This window comes from Myotis lucifugus, unplaced genomic scaffold (assembly GCF_000147115.1).
Source record: "Myotis lucifugus unplaced genomic scaffold, Myoluc2.0 scaffold_129, whole genome shotgun sequence".
Taxonomy (NCBI): Eukaryota; Metazoa; Chordata; class Mammalia; order Chiroptera; family Vespertilionidae; genus Myotis; species Myotis lucifugus.
In genome coordinates this window covers 312,957-326,311 of record NW_005871177.1, presented here as the reverse complement: position 1 = coordinate 326,311, position 13,355 = coordinate 312,957, and positions in this window count along the sequence as shown.

Sequence of the window (13,355 nt, the reverse complement as noted above, 5' to 3'; positions counted from 1 at the left end):
TTAATAAGGTATTTTACTAGAGCAATAAAAAGTTCACACCCTTGAGATACAAACATTAGTAGGAAGATTCCAGAAAAACTTCTCAATTTGCTAGTCAATTTAATAATCAAAGCCCTAACCGGTTGCTCAGTGGATAGAGCGTCGGCCTGCAGACTCAAGGGTTCCAGGTTCGATTCCAGTCAAGGGCATGTACCTTGGTTGCAGGCACATCCCCAGTGGGGAGTGTGCAGGAGGCAGCTGATCGGTGTTTCTCTCTCATCGATGTTTCTAACTCTCTATCCCTCTCCCTTCCTCTCTGTAAAAAATCAATAAAATATATTTTTTAAAAATTAATAATCAAAGATTATATACACTGGGTTCTCAAACTCAGTCACCTGAGTATCTCTTTAACTCAGCGGTTCTCAACCTGTGGGTCGAGACCCCTTTGGCGGTCCAACAACACTTTCACAGGGGTCACCTAAGACCATCCTGCATATCGGATATTTACATTACGATTCATAACAGTAGCAACTTTACAGTTATGAAGTAGCAACGAAAATAATTTTATGGTTGGGTCATAACATGAGGAACTGTATTTAAAGGGTCAGAAGGTTGAGAACCACTGCTTTAACTGTTTCAAAGACCTGAGATATTATATAACTCACCCACTCTATTTCCATATTTTAAAAGGTGGATTTTAAAATTTTGATCCATCTAGGGCGAAGATCTAAAGATAAACTAATCTGTCCTTTGAGGTAACCTGTCCACTCCTTTTATCCCAACGTGATGGACAGCAATAACAACCAATTACAATACACGCTTTCCTATTATGGGTATCAGGAGGCAGGTCTCTATTATTCTCTAAAAGACATTACAACGTTTAGGCAAATGTTCTCATGAAAGTACAAGCCATGATGATTTAAGTGTAGTTAGTGCTGTCATTCTCATCTTATACATAGGCTTTTCTTGGAATAGAACAGCGTAAGGCTTTCTCTATCATACCTCGGTATGGTGTTTTAAGTCCACAGGAAGGAAGCCCCAGGAGAATTATCCAAAACTCCTTTTAGGAAAAGAAAAACTCACTGCTGGATTCTGCTGTGAATACACTTTATCTAATCCTGATCACTTAAGATGTGTTTAGAGGTTCTCAATTTTGGAATCACTCAGTTGACAGAATTTAAGGTTGAACCGAAACTGTGATGGTATAAAGTAACTAGAGGCCTAATGCATGAAGATTCGTGCAAGAATAGGCCTTCCTTCCCCTGGCTGCCAGCACCGCCTTCGCTCCGGCCCGGAGCCATCTTCCACCTCTCGCCTTATTGTATCAATTTGCATATTCCCTCCTTATTGGCTGTGGGTGCCGCCACCTTTGTTGTGAAGTTATGGTCAATTTGCATATTCCGTCTTTATTAGAGAGGATGGCATAGTTCAAAGAAGTTACAAGATGGAGAGAAGGCGAGGGGAAGATGCAGTAGGGACCCTAATGCTTTCATTTTACACAAGGAAAAACCAAGAGACACTAAGTTAATGAAAAGGAGAAAGATGAGTTTAATTATATTATTTAAAGTTAAATAGAAGAAGCAATAAAAGCATTAAATAGTGATATAGATAATAAAATGTGGGAGGCTAGAGGAAGATGAGTGCAAAGTAGTATTAGTGAGCTAAATTCTACTCATAGCGTGGAGTCATTAGCTACTGTCTAAAGTTGTTACAGAAAAAATATACATTTATTTTTTACCACTGTGGTAATAAGCCTCACAGCAACTGAACACAGAAACAGCTAAGGTCGTCATCTCTGGCTGAATTAGGGGCCAGAGAGTAGAAGTATCAGTTTAGGCTCTTCAAGAACTCTGCTAAATAAATACCATGTATATATTTTTCCCTTCAAAACATACAGTAAAACAAATATATATATACAATCTTATTGTCTCTTAAAAGGTAATACAATCACAACATCTTATTTATGTAATAAGGCTTTACAACAAATTTTACTGAGCACTCTAACAATCAGAATTCCACTTACCACAATAACCTTGTGGATGGATTGTGTTGCTGTTATTAACTCCACCCTTTAATAGGTATGAAAACACATTGTTGGCTCCAGGCAAGATAATTGATTGCTGGAGAACATACAAGTAGTTTGTAAGTGGCCAAGAAAGCTTTGGCTTCACCGAGGTCTTCTGAATTCTGGTCCAGAGCCATTTCCATCAGAGAAGCTGAATTTTTTTCTTGCCTTAGACTTGAAAGATCAACTAGCCTACCCACCTCATCTGGACTGTCACCTTGGCTGCTGGATTACCTAAAATTGTCCTTGCATCACCAAGAAGTCATTCAGTCACCAAAGACTTAAGAGCAAATTCTTTTATCAACACCTTAGCTGCATGAGAAAAGAATTTTAATGGGTACATATTTGAAGACACTTATTATCAGAATGTCTTAAGCTAATAAAATTATTAAAGCTCGAATAGCCACTGACATCTAAGCAAATTATGTCACTAGATTCACAATCCTATGACAGATTTTCTATAGTCTAAGGCCATACTATTTAATAGAAATAGAAAGTGAGCCAAATATATAATTTTAACAGACTGGCAGCTGTCATGGGGAAGCAGGGGAGAGGGAGGGAGGTAGATGAAAGAAGATGAAGAGATTAGCCAAAGAACATACGTGCATACATAACCCATAGACACAGACAACAGTATAGTGATGCTCAGAGGGAAGGAGGGGTTGGAGGCTGGGTGGAGATGGGCAAAGTGGGGGGGATGGGTACATACATAATAGTGTCACAATAAAATAAATAAGTCAATGGAACAAAAAAGTTTCAAAATAAATAAAATGTCTAGTAGCCACATTTACAAAAAAACTGGAAAGTAATGGATGAAATTATTTCAACATGTATATAAAAAATAAAAATGTTTAAAACTATGAAAAAATGCAATGTTTTTTCCAAACTAAGCCTTGGAAATCAGGTGTATACATTTTACATTGATATCCCATCAAATCAGACTCTCCACATTCAGACATCCAATAGCCATGCTTTTTAATGGCTACCTCATTAGATGGCACAGCTACAAGGAATCTAGGGACCCCAATCCTCAGGTCTAGAAACTGCAACCCCCAAAACTGAAAAGGAAGAGCAGGAAGATGGGCTAATACTTTAAAATATCAAGTAGTTCAGAACCAGGCCTTAGTGATGGAATCAAAGTTTGTTAAATTATCCAATAATGTCTTCAAAATAAAGTGTTGTTTATATTATCTTTATAAAGAAAATATATCTTAAATTACACATTAGTTGTCCTACCAGATATTCCACTCTCCAGTTTTCTTCTCAAAAAAAGATTACAACTCGGTTTTTAAATCTAGTAGGGACCCAGCAGATATTTCTGCTTGACATCGACAGTGAGATAATTATTAAGAATATAGGTAAAGATAAGGTAAGATTGTTTGCAATTGTACCAACCACTCATTATTTTGCAAATTCTTAAAAAGGAACTGCCTGTGAACCAAATCGGATCATCGTTCTCTCGCTCTTACACTATTAATGCTTCCTTGAGGCTGTTTTCTAATAAAATTGCTGATATCACAGTGAGAGGAAGTAAACTTATGACAGAAAAAAAAATCCATTGGTAATGATGTGAAAGTCAAGCCTATGTCCTAAAGGCCCCCATCTACAATGAACATTTAGTTACTAGGTGATCAGATGCATCTGCTAGAGCGTTCATTCTTTGTTAAGTGAATAACAGTTCTATTATAACTAGGAGGTGAATTAAAGAAAGTTGAACATATTTGCTGAATATTATCCATAAAATATATCCATAAAATATATACAAAGCTTTCCACCACCTACATTAAAATTGAAATCAGCATATTTGTAAATGTAATTTAATTAGAAAATATTAAGCAATCTCATCAAAGAAATTAACTTATTTAGTGCTTTGACAAATATTCACATATAAATTTATTTTAATAGGCTCATCAGGATACAGTTCTATTAAAGCACCTTTACTATTAAGAAATAATTATCACCTTATCTTGAAAATACATAAATCAAAATTACCTTTTCTAAATCAACTTTCACAAAATTCTCTGGTTACAATTCCTTACCCGTGGACCATCTGCAGTAAATTCTATGCAGATATGAAATACTCTCCATCTAGATGAAAATGCTTGTCAGGATTTCATTCATTTATTCATTCATTCAATCATTAGCTCACTCCTTTATGTATTCTGTACTCCATTATCTGCACTGAATCTGTGACTCTTTTGTCAGGCTATACATAATTAGGCAATAAAAAGTAATTTCAAATTTTATCTTTCATATTTCTTTTATTCTACTTGCATTACTCAACACTTGAGGGGGGTCTCCTGACCATAACATACTCTGAAATTTCTCTTTTCTGCCACATCTATACTAATAAAATGATAATATGCTAATTAGATTAGGAGACCTTCTGGGAGAACAGCCTGGGAAGGCAGTTGGGGACCATGAGGCCGGCAGGGGAGGGCAGCGAGGGGTCTCAAATTGGAGAGGGTGCAGGCTGGGCTGAGGGACAACCCCCCCCCCCCCATGCACGAATTTCGTGCACCAGGCCACTTGTCTACATATATAAAAGGCTAATATGTAAAGTGTCCCCTCAGGAGTTCAACCAGGAGACCAGGAGTTCCATCGCTCGCTATGACTTGCACTGACCACCATGGGGTGGATGGAACGAAGGAAGGCTCCGGCCAGCGGCTGGCAGCTGAGGAAGGAAGGCCCCAGCTGGCAGCTGGAAGGAAGGCCCTGGCTATCAGCCAGTAGGCCCCGATTGGCCCTGATCACCAGCCAGGCCTAGGGACCCTACCCATGCATAAATTCACCAGGCCTCTAGTTCTATATAATAAAACCCTAATATGCAAATCAACTGAACGGCGGAACAACCGGTTGCTATGACACACACTGACCACCAGGGGGCAGACGCTCAATGCAGGAGCTGCCCCCTGATGGTCAGTGCACTCCCAATGGGAGGCAGGGGCTCTGCTCAATCAGAAGCCAGGCTAATGGCTGGCAAGTGCAGCAGTGGTGGCAGGAGCTTCCCCCCCCCTCCGCGGGAGTGCTAAGGACCCCTCAGGGGATGTCTGCCATGCGGGGAGCAGGCCTAAGCCAGCAGGTGAACATCCCTTGAGGGGTCCCAGACTGCAAGAGGGTGCAGGCCAAGCTGAGGGAACCCCCTCCACCCAGTGCATGAATGTCGTGCACCAGTCCTCTAGTCCATTATATTAATACTAGAGGCCCAGTGCACGAATTTCTAGTAAGGTCCCAAGAGGCTGCCGGCTGCCATCACTGGCAGGGGCCTCCCTCCCTTCCCCAGGCTGGCCCTGCCCCCTGGTTGAACTCCCGGACAAACTTCCTGTTGAGGGGACAATTTGCATACTTCGCTTTTATTATATAGGATAATACACTTGCCTTTCTGGAATCTTCTCCAGTTTCTCTGAGTAATTTCACTTCAAGCCCTGAATAAAGACTTCTCGTCCTTCCCTTCTTCTTCTTATCCTGATTCACTATTACAAAATCCCAAAGAACCATGCTGGCTAGCAAAGGTGGAAACCTCCAGAGAAACTGAGGGAAAGGAAAGAAATGAAATGACAAGACCTCTAAACTCTTGTTAAAAACAATAAAGACAAAAAAATTAAATAAATAAAATGATAATAATAAAAATAAGAAAGGCAGAGCCATTTTAAATTTAATTATTTATTTTTTCCCATTACATATCCATTCAATAAACATTTTGCAGCTAGAATGTGTCAGAAAAGCAAAAATGAGATAAAAATCTATGCTATTAAGGTTCTCCTGTCTAGTGTGTGTGTGTGTGTGTGTGTGTGTGTGTGTGTGTATACCCATGCACAAATGCATACACATGTGTGTGCAGGGAGTTATTAATATAATTCCATTTAAATTTTATTAGTATCTGGACTAAGACAATTACCATAAAGGCAGAAGAATCAGAAAATTGACAGTATTCTGCAATGTAAGATATGAAAGAAGAGGAAAGGGAATACATCTTAGTTGATTTCCAGATGGATGGCACCCTTGAATGACTGGTTAAATAGTGGTATTAATATCAGGAACATAGAAGTAAGAGAGAATAAGTTACATTTTGAAGAAGTGGAGTTTACAATATCTATACATACATATATTCTTCCAAGTGGAGATGTGGTGGGAACTAGAAGCCTGGATCTCAGGAGAGGTGTCCCAACTGGAAATATAGTTTGAGACATGATAGCATATGCATGGTGGTTAAAGAGAGGGACTATATTGCCACAGGAAGAGTTCAAACACACAGAGAAAATAAAACAGTGGAAGAGCACCAGCGATTAAAGAATGGGCAGAAGGAAAATCAAGATTGAACAGTATCAGGGGTGGTGACAAACCAAGAGAGAGAAATGTCGCTGAAGCAGATAGAAGTGAGTGCCAATAGAATGCTCAACTCCTAAAAGTCAAACACATGACTCCCATTTCAACCGATAAATCAGATTCATTTGGCAGTAGCTCTGCTCCAGGTTCTTATCAGATAAACACACAAAGTCAACTCTTAGCATTTGTGAATAGATCATTTTAAGCAACTGATATGTCAGAGAAATAACATAATGGGTACCTTAACTAAGCATTCTTCTAGAAGCTTTAAACTTAATGTCTGCATTAAGAAAGACCATTAGGAAGTAATGTTCCTTAATCTGACTCATTTTTTCCTGCAGAAATGCTTTCCCCAAGTGATGTTTTAATGTTATTCGCTCAAGTTTATAGATAATATATACATAAAACTCCATTTTGAACAACATAGGTGGGTCTTTTGCAAAATCTAATTGAAAACATTGCCAGAAATGTTGCTCCATAGCCTATATATAAAGACTCACACAGCCCATGGACACAGTTAGTAGTGTGGTGAAGGCCTGGGGACTTCAAGGGGGAGGCGTGTGGGTGGAGGGGGGCAAAAGAGGATATCTGTAATACTTTCAACAATAAAGATAAATTTTAAAAATATAAGATACAATGGATTAATTTTTATTTTTTACTGTTTTATTATTTTTAATTTGTATTGAATTTATTGGAGTGACATTGGTTAATAAAATTATATAGGTGTCAAGTGTACAATCCTATAATATATATTGTATTGTGTGTTTACCACCCAAAGTCAAGTCTCTTTCTGTCATCATTTATTCCCCCTTTATCCTCTTCTACCTCCTCCCATCCCCTTTTCCCTCTGGTAATCACCATACTATTTTCTGTATCTATGAGTTTTTGTTGTTGTTTTGTTTTGTTTTTCTTAATCCTTTCACCTTTTTCAGCCAGCTCCATAATCCCCCATCCATTCTGACAGCTCTGAGTCTGTTCTCTGTATCAAACAATGGATTTAAATTTGTGCCTCCAAAGTCTGTCTCAGAAGATGAGCTCTTATTATTTTATCTTATTAGACAATATAAAGCCAATACAGATGGGGGCAAAAGTAGGTTTACAGTTGTGAGTACACAAAACAAGAGTTTATTCTTGTGTTATTATTTATTAATTATTGTATTATTTTCCATACGAACAACTGTCCCATCCTGGCATAGCTCCCATTTTGCCAACTATATCAGGAAATTCAGAACTAAATCAGCATATTAATAGTTGATAGCAATTGCTTCATTGTTATTTGGTAATTATTAAATTGTATTTAATTTTTACAGCAAACTTCCTAGTTAAAAAAGCAGCTTCAGCTTCTCTCACCTCCTTAACTCTCCCCACACTTTCCCCCTACAAGACTAGGGCACCTTCAGCAGTGGCCCCTAGTGGTTATTGTAATGCTGGGCATGACTTTCTCAAAAGAAATCCAGAGCTGAAATTACATTAAGGCAAAAATCTGAATATTATCAAACACTTGGTCCCTTTAACTCTATTCAGTAGCAGATATCTACTAACTGGGATAATGATGGATTCTCATCATCGTTGAGAGAGCTATTTCAGCACTACAAATAATTAGTTTGGGCTGCACAGTAATTTGAGTAACTAAAAAATATGGCAAAATAGTGACATTTTTAACATCTTCACCCATAGGACACTTGTACACATATAAATAAAATCTCAGCAAATATCTATCTATATCTATATCTATTTCTATATCTATATCTATCTATATCTATGTCTCCTGATTTAGAAATGGCATCCATTGCATGACCTCTACAACAATTTAAATGGTGAATATTATATATAAATTTTATATGTTATATATAAATTGCTGTAGAGGTTATGATAATGGATACAACTTCTATGAGGAAATAAAAATTTAGAAAACCTAGATTATACCAAAAGGCACATGCTGAAGATGCAAGAAATGAAGCTATTGGTAGGAGGGGAATTTGTGTTTGAATAAAGTGATAGAGGTTTGGTACCATCATGATGGGGTTTATACAAGAGTTTCTAGAGATAAGTCCTGTATTGCAAATAAGAGTGAGAGTCCATTCTTGTGAGTGTCATCTCTATGTATGGTGCTAGAAGGGTACTAGACTTACAGGGGTGATCACTTTGGAAGGTATATAAATGTGTAATCACTATGTTGTATACCTGAAACTAATATAATAGTGTAGGTCAACTATAACTGGGAAAAAAAGAAAAGTTTATTCTTAAAATTTTTAACATAATCTTCATATTCAGACTGCCTGAGCCTACTCTTGCTGTAAACCCCTTACTGCATAGTAGCTTTCCATCTTTAGATTTACTATTTAAGGTTGTACATTCACTCAGTACATCACGCCTCTGATATCCTTGCAGATCTGTGATGATGTTTCCCCAACAATGTCACTGGTAGTTCATTTTGTTCTGTTCTCCAAGCATTCTTAGCTTATACTTTAATTTTATCTGTACTTTTCCTGTCTTGGATTTGAGCCAGTGTTTGAAGCCATGACTCCAAGGGATACCAAACAAATGTTGGCTGACTAAAGCAGCTACGCAGCTCAAACTCTAGCTCAAATGTGCTTACAATCTCTCTCTCTCTCTCTCTCTCTCTCTCTCTTTCCCTAAGTACATAAAAATTCTCTCAGCACTTTCTCTTCTAACTTATACAATGCTATTTTAACCACTTTTTCATACGAAGCTTTTTCAATTATATAACCCTAATCCACATATACTTCTCCCAGCCCCACACTCACATACATACCCTCCCCAGTCATTTTCACTCTGGCTTATGGCCCACCACCCTTTTGAATCCAGTACCATCCACACATTCCAGGTAAAGTTTATCCTAGTGACCCACAGCTCACGGCATTTTCAAAGCCCTTCCAGTTATCATCCACTCTTTTTCAAATCATAATTCACTACATGTAACTCCCTGACTATTCCAGAGTATGACTACCTTCCGGAGAAATGCTCCTTTCCTTAGGTCTTTATCCTTCATATCTCTTCATCTTCAGGGTTTTCTCTAAGTTACCAATAATGTAACTTAAGTGTCACTCCTTCTGTATCTCATTGTACATTTTGCATGTCTGTTATATCTCACACTACATTGTAATTATTTTTAATATAAAATATATTTCTATATTTAAACTATGTTTTTCATATTTATATAGTCACCCCCAACCCACTATCCCCCATGGGGCTGGAAGGAATCCTACCATGGAATAATACAGTATCTCACATATCAAAACTTCCGAATCAAGTCATAAGCCTTTGATAGAATTATAGACATATTACTAGGTAGGAAGGAAATAAAATTGCCACTAAAATTTAATAAAACAACCTTAATAAGGAAGCCTAGTTGAAAATGTCTTCTAGCTAATTGTCCTAATAACCCAGTCATATAACAATGGCGACATTCATCCACTTATTAAATGAGTTATATGTCTAGCACCAAGGGTATTCCAGACACTGTGAATATGTGAGAAGTAAAATGACAAGACAGACTGCCACTTAGAGGTCAGAAAACAAACAAACATGAAAACTCATGCAGTTCCCTACAACTAGGATTAAAATGATGAAGTGGGAGTGCAAAACACAACTATTATCCCACACATATTTTGCTACCGGAAAGAAAGCAAATCTGTTGTTCAGCAAAAGCAAGATAATAGAAAAGAATATATCTTTTTATTGCTTCGCTGCTTGTCCCACTCAGAACAAGGATATGAACCAACTTAAACACTGAGCATGAGTCTGCTGCTGCATGGATTCTATTTTGAGGGGCATGCAAGATGATATCCTCCTGCACCCCCTGCCCCCTGGACATCAGACCTTTCTCTCTATATCAACAGAGAGACGACAACACTTAGAAAACAACCAGCTGCAAAGTAGGAAGGGATCGCACATGCATGAAAGGAATCCAAGGAGCAGAGTATCCTTGCTTTTCATCCAGTGCTCTGACTCAGATTGCTGCAAAGGTAATGGGGTGGAGGGGCTTGAGAAGCCGTGTCCCCTGACGGAACCTCAGTAGGGTTGCATTAGGTAAAAGGCTGCCAAATTCCAGCCACAGAATGGAAACTATGCGACAATTGGCTCTCTTTTCATGCATGTGAGGAGACTGAACAAACAGCACAAACACTGAAGTGCCTGGCTGAGTGAGACCAAAGGCAGTGGTACAGATCTATTTCTTTCAAGGAAGACTATAACAACAAGCCAGTTAAATACAATGCAGGGCAGGAGAAGAGTGTAGGTCTGCGACGGACTCCCCATGAGAATCCCTGGAGAACACCACCTCCGTGCGGGAGACAGCCACATGGGGAGCGGAGGCTGAGGCAAAGGCAGCATGGGAGGGCCAGTGTTTGGCCTCCATTCCAAGTGAACCAAACACAAGGGAGGGAGGACTTTAAATTCTCTTCTGAGGCAGTAAAGTGTAGGGAAGAAAAAGAGGAAGAAAACAAATGATACAAGGAATGAGAAAAGGTCTATAACAAATACAAAAGATGTATTTTTTAATTAGAAAAAGATGTACAGTTAGGTACTGATAGTGTTATAATCCTGATGAGATGGGAGGCATTATAGGGGAATATAAATTTACTCAAGAAGAAATAAGAAACCCTAAACTGCAAAGATGGCATTTTCTTCTCTTCTGTGGATAGTCCTCCTTCCTAACCAACTGGGGGCTAAAAAGGGTGTGAACTCAGGGGAGAGGGAAAAGCCTTTGTCCTGTCCTTGGCCCAGCAAACCAGAATGCTCTAATGGAATTCTCCACCAAGTCTCAGCCTGGCTAACGGAAGTGCATTAGCAAATATTTCCTGAGAGCCTTGGGAAGAGAAGTGCTGTGGTTTAAGGGAGGCTCTAGTGCAGGGGTGGGCAAACTTTTTGACTCGAGGGCCACAATGGGTTCTTAAACTGGACCGGAGGGCCGGAACAAAAGCATGGATGGAGTGTTTGTGTGAACTAATATAAATTCAAAGTAAACATCATTACATAAAAGGGTACGGTCTTTTTTTTTTTTTTAGTTTTATTCATTTCAAACGGGCCGGATCCGTCCGCGGGCCGTAGTTTGCCCACGGTTGCAGTGTCTCCTGGGGCTCATTGAACAACGCCCAATCTTGCTGTAAGTTATTAGGAACATTCCAGTGGGCTCTTCCTCCCTCATTTGTAATTATCTCTCTGAATCCCCTTTTCTCTTTCCTCATTAAAAGTATTAGTTTGCTTGGGCTGTAAAAAAAAAAAAAAAACACCTCAGGGTGGCCTAAAACAACAGAGATTTCTTTTCTTTTCTAAGAATTCTGGAGGCTGGAAGTCCCAGATCAAGACGCTGGGCTGGCTTCCTCAAGGCCTCTCTCCTTCGCTTACAGATGGTCACTTTCTTACTGCATCCCTTGTGTCTCTTTCTGTGTGTCTTAATCTCTGCTTTAAAAGAGAGCAGTTAGTCCCGCTGGTGTGGCTTAGTGGTTGAGCATCAATCCATGAACCAGGAGGTCATGATTGGATTCCCAGTCAGGGCACATGCCCAGGTTGCTGGCTGGATCCCCAGTGTGGGGCATGCAGGAGGCAGCCAATGAATGATTCTCTCTCATCATTGATGTTTCTAGCTCTCTCTCCCTTCCTCTCTAAAAATCAATAAAAATATATTTTTTTAAAAACACAAGATAGCAGTCAGATTGAGTTGGGGGTCTACCTAACAGCCTCATTTTAACCATAATTAACTCTTTAGAGACTTCATCTCTAAATATAGTTACCTTCTGAGGTACTAGGGCTTCAATAAATGACTTCTGAGGGGGCACAATTCAACCCATAACAGATGCTTTCAAATAATGTTGATGAGTTTAGGCTTTCCCAGGTGCTTAGCCTATGACCTTCCACTGAGATATCTACTCATTTTACTCCGCTTTATATTTGTTCTCATGTAACTATGAACATGTTGCCTTTCACCGCTATACAAATATCAAATGTCCACTTTTGTAAAATAAAGGAATTTGACTAGATAAAATCTAGTGCCCTCAAGCCTTAACAGAATCAGAATCCTAAGTCATTGTGCATAAATTCAAATGTCATAGTGACAGGGAAAGAGGCTAAAGAAAAACACACCAAAGCTCAGAAGCAGACGGCCCAATTTTTTGCAGTTTAAGTGAAAGCCCCATCCTTCTTGCGCCAGCTCTGCAGAGGCAGGTCCCAGAGAGAGAGGAGGGTGCACACTCCTGCCTGGACGTCTGAATCTCTCAGAGGCCTTTCCATCACTAATCAGCTGTGGATTTCTTATTTTTCACAGACAGATTGAGCATAAAATGTTGTTATGACTTACCTACCTACATATATACTCGCCTAGCACTTCTTACATGTACCTATACAGTTTATGTGTTTACTTGGCAAATGCCATGTTTGTTGTTTCACTTTTTTTTCACTTTTAACATCTCTGAAAATGGAATGCCTCTGAAAATCACTTTACCCAAGCAATAGTCATGATGGAATTTTCATTGCCTGGCATGTGTATGTAAATACTTAAGGAATGGGTGTGAAATGTGTAAGAAATTCATGGAGACAATAGTAAATCGTCCTTTTTAAATGTGCTCTCACCAAGCTCTTGATGACACAAAGGATAATATTTGGGGGGGGGGGGGATAACCTGAATTAAGTGTTAAAAATAAATCTCACAACAATGTGAATGTATTTAATGCCACTGGATTCTACATTTAAAAAGTTTAAAAACTAAATTTCACGTTAGGTATGGTTTGCCACAATAAAAAAGATAAGCACATCATAAGAGTTAGATTCTGTATGTGAAGATGTTTACGAAATATATTAACCAATTTATTTCACTTTTTCCTTTTCAAATATACATGAGTAATATATAAAAACCTATGTCTAAATAAGACAAAAGAAGGTTTTCTAATAAATATAGAGTACAAGTGCTAAATGATAAGAAAACATCATGTCATAGCTTAACTGGAAGTCTTTTTTTCTTCCTAGG